The sequence below is a fragment of the Phyllostomus hastatus genome, unplaced genomic scaffold (assembly GCF_019186645.2).
Source record: "Phyllostomus hastatus isolate PE091 unplaced genomic scaffold, TTU_PhHast_1.1 phas_scaffold_21, whole genome shotgun sequence".
Classification (NCBI taxonomy): domain Eukaryota; kingdom Metazoa; phylum Chordata; class Mammalia; order Chiroptera; family Phyllostomidae; genus Phyllostomus; species Phyllostomus hastatus.
This window is the reverse complement of record NW_025334017.1, coordinates 11,726,485-11,739,884: the sequence shown is the minus strand read 5'-3', so window position 1 is coordinate 11,739,884 and position 13,400 is coordinate 11,726,485. Positions and strand designations below refer to the sequence as shown.

Genomic DNA, 13,400 nt, shown 5'->3' with positions numbered 1-13,400 from the left:
TTTAAAATAAGCCAGAAAATGTACTGCTGGATGATTTATGTTCAAGACACCCTGTTCAGTGCTATGTGTGTGGAGAGGTGCTAGGAGCAAAAAGCATTATATTTATGTTGATTCTTGCTCAGGAATGTAAGTTAACCAAACTAAAAACAGCACATGCATTTTAAAAATTAGTTTAACCCAAGCAGATGTGGCTCAGTTGTTTGGAGTGTTGTCCCACAAACCGAAATTTGCAGGTTCAATTCCCAGTCAGGGCACATGCCTAAGTAGCAGGTGAGGTTTCCAGTCAGGACAAGAGGCAGCTGATCGATGTTTCTCTCCCTCTCTCTCTCTCTCCCTTTCCCTTCCCCTCTCTCTAAAATCAGTAAGCATGTCCTCAGGTGAGGATAAAAAAATTAATTTAGCAAGATACTTCCTCCCCATATACTATTATTAAGAGTAATTTTATAGATTGTGGTTATGTTGAGTTATAGCTCTCAACTTAGTTTGAGTGAGTGTATTAGTTTCCTCGGTCTACCATAACAAACTACCACAAACTGGTAGCTAAGACAACAGAAATTTGTCCCACAGGTCTAGAGGCTAGAATTCTAAAATCGAGGTGCCAGCAGGGCCACACTCCCTCTGAAACCTGTAGGAGAATCCTTCTGTTTCTCTTCCTAGTTTCTGGCCAGTTGCCAGCTATCTTTAGTGTTCCTTGACTGACAGGTACAAGTTCAAACTCAGCCTTCCTTTCACATGGCCTTCTTGCTCTGTGTCTCTGTATTATCACATGGTGGTGTTCTTACAAGGACACTAGACATTGAGTTAGGGGCTCACTCTACTTCAGTATGACCTCATCTTAACTTCTTACATCTGAAGTGACCCAATTTCTAAATAAAGTCACATTATGAGGCACTGGGGAATTACAACTTCAACATACCTTTTTAGGGGGGGATGAGGGGAACTAACAATAACCCACAACAGTAAACAAATATCATGAGATATTGATATTGACGAGTCTATTAACAAAGCCAAAAAACAGTGACTTTTGATGGAGTTTAATCATTTGTTCTCAAGGCTAACTGTTGGGGAATAGTCACAAAAATAAAGCATATTTTTTTATATTCTAACACTCCCTATGAGGTTGTTTTTAATAGACTAGTAATGGGAACAAAATTATCTATTTTTTATAGTTTACTTTCTTAAATAAAGTTATATTCAAAATGTGGCTTCCTTTTCTTAACATAGGAAATTTGTCAGTTTTAGGTAGTGTCATGTATTACCTTAGCTCTTGATAATTATTTTGGGCTGCTGCATCATGAAAAGTATTTACAGCTAAGTTATACTAGATCAAACCTAATTGATTAAATCAGATTTCTGCAATGTTAATTAAAGTATGCTGTAGATTAAGTGAAGTAATTACCAGAGCAATTGCATTTAATAGGATATTTTCATGAATCAGAATATTGCATAATAAACCTGAAAATGGCTATACTGAATACCTAATATATTTCACAAAACAAGTGGCTCTGAAAACTGTTAAGGTACTTGAATAATGCATGAACATAAATGCAACTTGAAGACCTTCTACAGCAGACTTGAACTCCTCATTTTCAGTGTGCTACCAATTCCCCCACCATGTTTCTGCAGGCAGGACTTCTAGGACAACTTCCTTCCCCAGTGGGAGTTGTGGGAGTTTCTGCCCAGGGCATCCATCCTTGTTCCACCAGGCCAGGCAAGGTGAGGGAAGCACATCAAATGATAACTCTAGACTTCATAGTGTATAGACTCTGGAGTACAGTTCACTGTATAATTTAGTTATGAGTTAAACGAAAGTGATAGCTTCCCACATAACACAGAAAGAGTGTGTCCTAAGTTTCAAACTGACTCAAGAGTAAATGCTTCCCCAGGTTGGGAAGAATGCAAAGCAACAGGAAAACCCAGCCTCTCTAGAAAGTGAGCCAGCTGCCCAGTGTACATGTTCTGGGAGAAAAAAATTTATGGCCCAATGACTGGTATTAGGTTCAGTTATTGAATTTCTATTATAGCTATACTTTTGGCACAGATCCCTGATACACTAGGTAGCATTCTTCAGTAATTTAAAGCTGCATTCAATACTCTGAGGGAGACTGTCTGCTGTCTGCTGAGCAGAAATTGTATTGCTAGATGTGTTTAGATGTAGTTATCTGTCTCAAGCAATACGGGTCTGAAAAACTGTAAGATTTTCATTTGGTAAAGCAGCAAATGTGAATAGACAGTTCAATGGCTTTGTGCCAGGGTCAACAGAATTTCATAAAAGAATGAGTATTTGAAGGGTCACTGCACCTGTCACAATCTGTCATGGGAGACACATGAGGATGTACTGAAGAGGTAGCACTGAGCTAGCTAAGGGGGTCCTAGAATCAAGTAATTATTTGTGATAATAATATAACTCTAAGGAAAATTGACCCCTAAAGGATCAATTCTGTACTGGGAATTCAAAACTAAATTATTGACTTTTTAGACTCATAAATATGAACATTAGCCTTTATCTTTCTTTTAAAATACTTGGGAGTCCATTCTACTTTATGTATTTATTATCTTCAGTTTAGTTGCTTTCATATGGAAGATATTTGAGTCACAGTCAACATTTTGACCACAGATCTCACAGCAATGTGCATATTTGGTTAAGATAGTCAACTATTCCAAGGATAGCTCTGAAAATAACTATTAAAATGTCCCTATGACTGGATACAAATTTTTAGTGCACCACCATCTTTCCCTTCTCCTCCTTCCCTTTCAGGGCTAGAGAGAATTCTTAGTTTTGTCTGTCTTAATCTCTCCTTTGCCTCCACCCAAGGCAGATTCTTCCTTACTAACCCAGTTCTTGAGCTTTTGCATGGGGAATTGGGAGGAAAGATAGAACAGAGGGGAGCGAGAGGATCCTTAGATAAGGAACGGGAATTTTCCCAGGGACTTTGAGGACAGGAGGCATGAGTGATGTATAGGAGAGTAAAGAGGGAATTTTAAGAATCATTGCTGAAGATTTTTTGCAATGTTCAACAAGGATTTTGAAATTACTGGGCCATATTCTTTTAAATACATCATTATTTGATAATAAACCATTTGGATCCCAATCTTATAAATATTAAAATCTGTATTGGACATTTAACATAGTTCCTGAATAGCTAGGACCTTAGAATGCCCTTGCCATGTCTAGGTAATATGAAATCTTAAGAATCCTGCATTGCCAGCCCTCACTGGCATGGCTTTGTGGATTCAGCCCTGGACTATAAACCAAAAAGCTGCCAGGTTTGATTCCCAGTCAGGGCATGTGCCTGGGTTGTAGGCCAGGTCACCAGTTGGGAGCATGAGAGAGGCAACCGTTTGATGTTACTCTTGCACATCGATGTTTTTCTCCCGCTCTTCCCCTCTCAGAAAATAAATATAATCTTTAAAAAAGAAGAATCCCATGTTCCCAAGATGAAACCCAGAAAATGTGGTTCCCCAGTATCTTTTGCAGAATACAGAAATGTGACTTAGGCTCTTCTAAGAATAGGTTCAGAAGTGAGAGTTACTACCCAATGAGTATAAAGTTCCACTTACACAAGATGAGTAAGTTCTAGAGATGTGTTGTATATCATTCCTATAGTTAACCATCCTGGATTATACATTTAAAATCTTGCTAGGAGGATAGATGTCATATCGAATGTTTATAACACAATTTTTTAAATCAACATAGGAAATTTCAAAGAAAGGGAAAGAGCAACTTGAGAAAAGAAGCACCACACAGAGTCCATATGGGTAGCAAAAATGGCAGGCAAGTTCATGCTGCAGAAATGGTGGTGGTGGGGTGGAGGTAGTAGCAGTGGTGGCCATGGTTAATCTCTGGCCAGTTCTGCAGCCTGTAGTTGCCCAGCATCCCTAGACTCTCAGCTTTGAGCTGGTTGTCCCATTAATATCCATATATTGTAATGAACTTTTCTGTTTAATCAGCTAGCACCAATTTCTGGTGCCATACAAACATTGTATTAAAACTCTTATGGGGTTGCATATGAGAACAATGGCTCACTTCTCCAGGCTTACTGTAGTTTCATGTTTAGCCCAGGTATGATGTGCTGGATTATGTTACTTGTACATTTTAATCAGTGGCTTTTAGTTCAAAGTAAGGTTTCATTTCCAAAATATTAATGAAAATGGCATGAGAGACCATGGAATAAGGTGCTTTCAAAATTCTGAATGTAGTTGCCAAATGAGACCATTACAAGAGAAGGCACAATAAGACAAGAAGAATATTTGGTTTTATATTTAGAAGAGAAAGAGGTTCAGGTTAGCAGTACTGGGTTTCTATGTCATTCTCCAGGGGAGACCTCCTTTAGTTTTTGTTTGCAAAATAGGGATAACAAGACCCGTATTATGGGTGTAATGTGTGGATTAAAGGAGGTAACATATGAAAAATATCAGTGAAGGGCCCAAGCCCTGCATTTGTCCATACCAAGCACAGTTTTCTAAATTTTATAGCATATAAAAACATGGACTAGGGAATGTGGGCACATTTTTTTTACTGGAAGGAAAAGTATTAATATAATCAAAGCATGCAAACATCTTCATTGACTATGGGTAACTGATTATTAGGATTTTTCCTTTAATTTTTAAAATATTTTTTATCTTCACCCAAGGACATATTTCCATTCCTTTTAGAGAGAAAAGGAAAGAAAGAAAGAAGCATTCCTTGGTTGCCTCCCATATACACCCAGACGAGGGATCAAGTCCACAACATAGGTACTGTGTGCCCTGACCAGGAATCATGCCCACAACCTTTTGGTTACAGGACAGTGCTCCAACCCACTGAGCCACAATGGCCAGAGAAGGATTTTTTCTTGATCCACTTTTCTCATACTCAAGCTACTGGACCCTTATTTAACTAAAAGAAATTTGTTTCTTTTCCTATATCACACTGTTGACAAAGTAAGCCAATTTACCAAAAAAAAAAAAAATCAATAAATATCTCACATAAAAGGAAGAGATAATTTAAATACAGACTTTAATGTAGGAAGAAATATCTCTGTGTGGTACTCTGTGGTCATAAAGATATTATTCTTAAAAACCTGAACTAACAAGACTAAAAAAGTAATTGGATACATTAACCATTTTGTGTATATGGCGAACAAGTTATCTGCCAAAGGGGAAAAAAATCTATGTTCCAAGGCAATTGTGTACTTACCCAAAGGTTTACGGAGTGATTATTGTGTGGTTGGTACTGTCTCCTGCCAAGAGAGTCCACAAGCAAAACTTTAAATAAAGAAAGTAAAGCTTGCATCAATGACTTCTCTCTTGGCAAATTCCATGTCCTCCGGATAACCAGCACCCTCTGTTGCCTCCCAGATAGGTAGGTGTCACGCTCTAGACTTCTCTCTCCACCTCCTCCTATAAAAACTGATCTCTCTGGTGCATGGAAGGAGGAAATGCTCTCAGCTATCTGTTGGAGGATGTATTTGTTTGCTCAAGCTGCCAAAACAAATATTGACACCACAGATTGGGTGGCTTAAACAACATTCATTTTCTCATACTTCTGGAGCCTGAAAGTCCAAGATCAGGGTTCTAACCAATTCAGTTCATGCTAAGGCCTCTCTTCCTGGCTTGTCTTTCTTTCATGGATATGGAGTGGAAGGGAGTTGGATGGAGAAGTGGGGAAGGCAGAGAGAGAAGAGGGGAAGAGAGGGGGCAAGGAGGAGGGGCAAAGGGAGGAGAAGAGTAGAGGGAGATAGAGGGACGAGAGAGAGGACAAGCCCCACTCTTATGACCTTATCTAACCTTAACTGTTTCCTCAGAGATCTCATCTCCAAGTCCATCTATGCCTGGCGTTAGGGCTTCAACACAGGACTTGGAGGGTGGATAACATTCAGTCTGTAACCAAGGGGACACCGTTAACTCAAACACACCACGTTATGAAAGGAGTTTAACCCTCTTTGCATAAAATGCACTTTTAGGCAGGGAGTAATTGCTTAGCAACCATAGGAAAGAATGTCTAATAATTTAGGGGGATAAGTACACCCTAGACTTGTCTTATGACTCCTAGGTCTACCCTACTCCGCTGGGTATAAGACACATCCTCATCCTAGTTTATAGTTGTTTCTTGTTCCCACTTCTTTAGTGCTGTTCAGGAGTGGGCAGTAAACCAATTCACTAACAGCTGGGCATGCAGTCACACTGTCCAGTTCCCAAAACTTCAGGCCACTAGCCTTTTCTGGACCTGACCCATGCTATGACTTCAAGTCCACAAATAAGAAGGGGGACAGAACCTATGCACCCCAACGTTCATAGCAGCACAATTTTTACAATAGCCAAGTGTTGGAAGCAACCTAAGTGCCCATCAGTAAATGAGTAAATCAAAAAACTGTGGTACATTTACACAATGGAATACTATGCAGCAGAAAGAAAGAAGGAGCTCCTACCCTTCGCAAGAGCATGGATGGAACTAGAGAGCATTATGCTAAGTGAAATAAGCTGGGCAGTGAAAGACAAACACCATATGATCTCATATAAAAATGAAACCTAATCCACAAAACAAACAAGCTAGCAAATTATAACCAGAGACATAGAAATAAAGAACAGACTGACAGTAACCAGTTGGGAGAGAGATAATGGGGAAAAAAGGGGAAGGCTCATCAAGGAACATGTATAAAGGACACATGGACAAAACCAAAGAAGGGTAGGATCGAGGGTGGGAAGTGAGGATAGGTGGGGCAGAGGGAGTGGTGACGGGAAAATAGAGACAGCTGTACTTGAACGACAATTTTTTAAAAAGGGAGATATTGTCATCCCTATTCTGGCAGTTTGCCACACAGCCATATCTGGATTGTTTTCAATTTTCTAAACTGTTGATGCTGGTTAGTGCACACACAGCAAGAGACATACAAGCTTGCATATTCTTAATGTTTAAGGTTGTCTCTGTACATTTACCTGCCTTTTGGGGAATTGACCGCAAAAGTGTCCAAATTAAATTATATATTACAGTGTAGTAGATACAGATGGTATTTAGAAGTCTTAAAGGTCACTGCTTTTTCTTCGAAAACACAGAAAGAGGCAAGATGTATAACATCTTTTTTCTGTCCTAGTCTCATGTAGGAATCTGAGCAGCTACTCTCTCAGCAGATACCTAACCTGAATAACTATTCTGTTTTTAATTTTTATTTATTGATTTTAGAGAGGGGGAAGGGAGGAAGGAAGAGGGAGAGAAAGAGAGAGGAAGAGAGAGAGGGCAGAAAGGAGAGGAGGGGGGAGGGAGAGAGGAGGGAGAGATATCAATTTGTTGTTCCACTTATTCATGCATTTTTTGGTTGATTCTTGTATGAGCCCTGACTGGAGGGGCATTCAACCTGCTGAGCTACCCATCCAGGGCCCAAATTCTTAAAAGTGAACAAAATGTCTTCAGGAACCTTCATTTACCAAAATCTGTGCTACAAGCATTTGTACTCAACAAATTTCAACAATGGATTTTGTGATAATAATACTTGAAACATAAGTTAAGTTTTTCAAAGTATGTAACACTTTCCAGTAACCTGACAACATCCCTGGGAACCATTAGAGTGCTCCCGACACAGAAAGCCTTGCTCAATAATACCTTAATGATTGATTAATTGCAATGTAATCATTTCTAAAAATTGATGCACAGAACATTTCAATGATTTCAGTATGGTTTTTAGGTCCAATTAGTGGCAAAACTGAGACTATAAGCCAAGTTGTCTTCTTTTTTAACTAATAGAAATTTTAAAATACATGAAAGTAATTTAGGATATTAAACCCTATGGTTCCATCATCCAGTTTTAACAATTATCAATATTTTATTTTACCAAACTTATTTCATCTTTCCTCCTCCAACCTTTTTCTTATTGTAGCATTTTAAACAAATCTTAGCTATCATGTCATTTCATCCACAAATACTTTAGTATTTATCTGTAATAAGGTAGTCCTTAGATCCTAACACGTACATGTGGTAGATTAAACAATAGCCAAAGGACTCAGATGTCCAATGAAATATTCTAGTATCCATTTTTCATTTTTCCCTATGTATTTCTCTCCCTCAAAGAGTAATCCAAATCAATTTTAATAAGGCAATAAATAGAAAAGTGAAAAAAACAGTTATCTTGATGTAGAAATATAAAATATCAGCTTTCAAGTTACTTAAAAAATTTCAGTGTATTCCTGTTCTCTCAAAAGCACAAGCAAATTCCTCTTCTATCGTATCTTCCTCCAAGAAAAGCAGGTCCCTGGAAAAAGGCCTGATGTGACAATGCTGTTCTGGGTACTCCAAAAGTCCTGAGGCTACATGAATGCTTTGCACATATATAATTTGCCATGGAAATTGTGGTGGTATTTAATAAAAGATAAATAAAATTCCTGAGTGTCTCATCTTGTTAAATATTACTTTGGTATGTAATTTAACAAAGGTTCTGTGCTATTACTATTTTATGGGCTTATGGAAATTTTAATCCTATTCTAATTTTCATATGAAATTTTAATTTCATACTCATTAAAAGGCAATCCATTCACTGCAGAGGCAAATAACTCACCTCTAGAGTGTCCATGAAGCCTGGAAACAGAGGCAACTATGTATAATAAATGGCTTGTTGATATTACATGACAATATGTAGCATTTGATGTGTTGTCTCTCATTAGTGATGCATAGTTCAGTGTGCTGGGCAGAATGGCGATGAACAGAACACAGCAACACAGCATTTCTAGCAACTGTCGCATGTACCTGTGTGATGCATCGCCTCCGTTCAGTAGCTCTCAGATGAGATCTCCGGAATCAGCAGTATCAGTGATGCCTGGGAATGGTAAAAGTGAGAATTTCAGGGGGCCTATCCCAGACTTACTGCATCAGAAACTGTCTTAACAAATTCTGCAGGTGATTCTCATGCAAGCTAAAGTTTGAGAACCATAGGCTCAGATTATTCGTCTCTGATTTTCACTGAAGAAAAACAAACAAAAACCCTGCACTTTCAACATACCCCAAGCACAGAATTGCCAGACTCAGCAAATAAAAATATAGGAGAACACCAGTTAAATTTGAATTTTGGATTTTAAAAAAGTAAGTTTTTAGTGTAATTATACCCTTTGCAGGTGTGTCCCATGTAATATCCCACTTATGCCAGGGATATCTAAGTATCCTCATGAACACTTATACTAACAAATTATTTGTTGCTTATCTGATACTCTGATTGAACTTTTCATCCAAAATCCTGAGTTTTTCTGGCATCCACACCCAAGGGTGTTCTGGTCTGGCCAGCATTCAGCATACTCCACAGAACTGCACCATCCAATTCAGCTTTAGAAAGTACCCTACAACCCTCTCACCACTCCAGGGTCATGCGACAGTCAGCCTCAAAGGGACCTTCCCTTGCCTGTCAAGAGCATACACTAACTGGTGGTCATATAACATGGGCAAATAAAGCAGAGTCACCTATTTTTTCTAAACTTTGTGGCCACAGTGTAGGGAGAAATACAGTAAGTCCTCACTTAACATCCTCAATGGTTCTTGGAAACTGCAACTTTAAGTAAAATGACATATAACAAAACCTAGTTTACCATAGGCCAATTGATAACAAGAGCTTTAAGTTCCTAAAGCATATTTCTAGTCACAAAAACATTACCAAACCTCTAACTAAAGACCCAGAACACTTCTAATATTAAGCAGTCAAATCAATATGAACTAGACATACATGTAAGAAGAATAAAAACAAGTAATGCAATTATTTTCCTACCTGCTTATTCCAGTTCATGGTCATGGTGGCTGGAGCCTGTCCCAGCAGCTCAGGGTGCAAGGGGAGAACCCAACCTGGAGAGGACACCCGTCAATCCCAGGGCCACCCACCCTCCCTCAGACAGGGACATAAATAAAGCCACCCACCTATTCACCTCATGTGCACATTTTGGGGATGTGGGAGGAACCTGGAGTCCAACAGAAAACCCATGCAGACATGGTCAGAACGTGCAAATAGACAGTGGCCCCAGATGAGCATTTTGGTTTTTCTCATCAACGTTGTAGGGAAACCATATTGACCGAATCACTTTATTCAAGAACTTGCTATATTGTGTCAGCTGAAGACAAAAGCTAAAAAATGCATACCAAATCTCATCTAGGTAACTTTATGAAATGTAAAAAACAATATTTTTCTGTTTCATGCAAGAGTCTTTGTTTATAATACAAATAATTAACTACTGATTAAAACGTTTTTATATCCTTTAGCAGAGCTGAGTGCTGATAGTGGGTCTTCAAGTCAGAAAATTAAAACCAAACAATTCTGAAATCTAAATCTTTCCTGAATTATTTTATGCAGCCATTTCTTTTTCATTTTTGAACTGTCATCCTAGTTCTTTTTAAATTTACATAAAATAAAATGCATAGATTTTAAATACACACTTCAGTGAATTTTGACAAAGACATACCCTGCACCCCATGAAAGTAAAGAACATTTCTTTCATTCTAGAAAAGATCTTCAAGGCCCTTTCTAGTCCACTACCCCCCATCCAGAGGCAATTATTGTTCTGATTTTTATCACTATTGATTAGTTTTGTTTGTTCTAGAACTTCATTGAAATTGCTTTCATTTTCACATATTTGAGATGTTTTGCTATATGGCAGAGGGCTTATATTGTATTTTTATTTATTTATTTCATCTGAACTTGCCTGAAAAGTCCTAAAGGCAGCACCGTATTGCTCTCCCTCAAGGAGAGGGGAGGGTACTGGACATTTATCTGGTCTCAGGGGAGGCATTGGAACCTGAGGAAGTGACTAGAGGGACAAGAAAGGGTGGCTCAGGTCAGGGACCCCTGATGGCCTTCTGCAAGGGGCCCCCAAATCAAGAAGCCCTTGGGCCAGGAGACCCAAGAAGTGATGCCTGTGAGGGGCATGTGGGCGCCGTGTTGGATAGGGAGTGACTCCAGCACCCCAGGCTGTGTAAGACAGGTGCTGTGCAATTACCTTCGTGGCAATGACCATCCATACAGCTTCTAGTCATTTAGTGATGGGAGTCACGCCACCGCCTATGTTCTCACAGACATCTGTAATGAAGACAGATATCCGTAACATGCCTGGATCTTTAGGGGCTCCTGTACCTGTACCTCCCAGGGGCTCCTGTATCCATACCTTGGGGGCAAACTAGACCATACTGGTCCACCCTAAGGTAAGGGCAGAGGAATGGAGATAGCCCTGTTCTAGCTAATATAAGTTAAACATTCAAGTTATTTAATATTTCAGTGCTTTTCAAAGTACCCACTGGAGTAGCATCTAATTATCATTTTAAAAGTCTACTACCTAGACAGAACATAAAATGTAAAATGCCAGCAGTATATAATCTAATATCTTCCTCCATGGAAAAAACATTGTTACGATGTTCTCTTTTGCTCGCATTCCTGAGGGATCCGGGCATGAAAGATCATATAAATCCAAGCAGATATATCACTAGTACAAGGTATGGTTAATTTACATAGACATATACAAATGTTATCATTTGGGACAAATTTAGAGAAATACATAGAAAGAATAAAATGCATTTTAAATGTACCCCAAAATGTTAAAGCTCATAACAAATCCTCAGTCTACTCCAGCTCTTCTTGAATTTCCAGAATGTCTCAAAGGCAAACTTACCTGCAAGTCCTTCAGGAAAGACTCCGAAGTCACTCTCCTTTACTTCACCAGATGTGGAGTCCATCCCTATCAGGTTCCAACAATCTGCACTGCCTTCGTGTCTGAGGAGAGAAACCTCATAGTATTATTACATATGACATTCAGCCTTCCTGTTTCTTTGCTGTTGAAGATCAGGTCCTCCAGTAGCCAGTTCTGATGCAGAGTTTGAGGAACATGATGTTTCTGGAGGATGAACCCCCGTGAAAGTCGAGAGCAGGAGCAGGTTGGACTGAGGAAGCAATCAAACTGCAATGCAGCCACAACAAACGGAGCCAGGAGCTCTGGAGTGAGTACTGCCTGTGAGAATGGCCCCACCAGGGCCCGATGGCTGTGCCTCCACACACCTGTTCCACTCAGCCACCAGATGCAGCTCCAGGAAGGGAGTGACCTTGGGCAAGGTGGCTCTGGGAGAGAAGTAGGCCTGAAACAGCTGACAGCTGTAGGCTGTTTTGCTGACTACTGTAGGCTCCACAGGTGGACACTAAATCCTTCCTTGAAGGGATGTGTAAGTACCTCACACAGCTATTCTCCAACTCTCTCTTCAAGAGCCACACGGCTTTCTTACAATTCCCCAGAGAACTGTGTTCACCCTTATCTTGGAGTGGGTCCATGTGCCAGGAACACATTCCCCGCCCTTTTCACCTGGTGAAGTCCTGTGTGTTCCTCAGATCGCACCCACTCCTTTGGAACACTCACGTCACTTGTAAGTTGTGTAATGCCTTTCCTCCCCACTTAAAAACCCTCCATGAGAGCAGGGGTGGCTTTTTTGTGCCACTCTTCAGTGTTGAGTGATAATGCCAAGCACAGAGTGAACATTCCATGTATATTTGATGAGTGGATTAGTTACCTGGATATACCTGGTATTTTAGTTTGTGTTTCCCTAGAAGCAGACCCTAGAGCAAGGATATGAGTTCCAGCTCTTTATTTGAGAGGTGACTCAAGGACACATTAGTGGGTAGGTAGGGAAGTGAGACAAGGAAAGGCAGCCAATTCATTACCAATTACTAGTGTGGGCAATGAGCTTAATCCTGCTGGGGAAATCTGAAAACCAGCACTGAACATATGCCCTGAAGTTGTCCATTCAAAAATGAGTATGATTCCATTTACAGGAAATGTCCAGAATTGGCCAATTCATGGAGACAGCAAGTAGATTAGTGGTTGCCAGGGGATGGGGAAGGAGGAACTGGGAGTAGTAACCCCATAAGAGAAATGGAGGTTTTGCAGGGGCGGGGGGGGGGATAAAAATGTTGATAGTGATGATGGTTGTATGATATTGCAAATATATGAAAAGGAACTGAATTTTATACTTTGATACGAAGTTTATGTTATGTAAATTATATCTCAATAAAACAAATTACCATAAACAAATGAAGACACTGGGATCTTTATACACTAGCTCCATTTATTAGTCATGGGGGCTGGGGGCTGGGAGTGTTCATTTCTGCAGCAGGCACAGCCTGTCCCAGAACAGACAGAACAGGCTCTGAGACCAGGGCAAAGAGATACAGATACCAGCAGCCTGGAGGCATGATGCCTGAAATGGGAAGGATGAGGGGGTGTGGGTAGGGCACAGACAGGTAGGGCACTTAGTGAGGGACTGAGCTAGCAACCCACCTGGCATATTCTAAGATGAGCCATTCCATGGAGAAGGAGGACTTACTCAGAAACCTCCAGCTCTGAGAACATATTTTTCTAAATCTATTCTAAAACAGAGCAATGCATGAATGACATGTTTAGGAAATCCAATTATCTAT

General features: G+C 39.9%; 1 long non-coding RNA gene across 1 annotated transcript in view; it reads right to left on the bottom strand.

Moving 5' to 3' along the window:
• LOC123833311 overlaps window positions 1–11,701 on the bottom strand; it is a 56,104-nt gene extending 44,403 nt beyond the window's left edge. The window contains exons 1-2 of the long non-coding RNA XR_006788205.1: window positions 11,608–11,701; window positions 8,717–8,786 (exon numbers count right to left, since the gene is read on the bottom strand). This is a non-coding gene — a long non-coding RNA (uncharacterized LOC123833311). The remainder of the gene's footprint in view (window positions 1–8,716; window positions 8,787–11,607) is intronic.
• Between the last annotated feature and the right edge of the window lie 1,699 nt (window positions 11,702–13,400).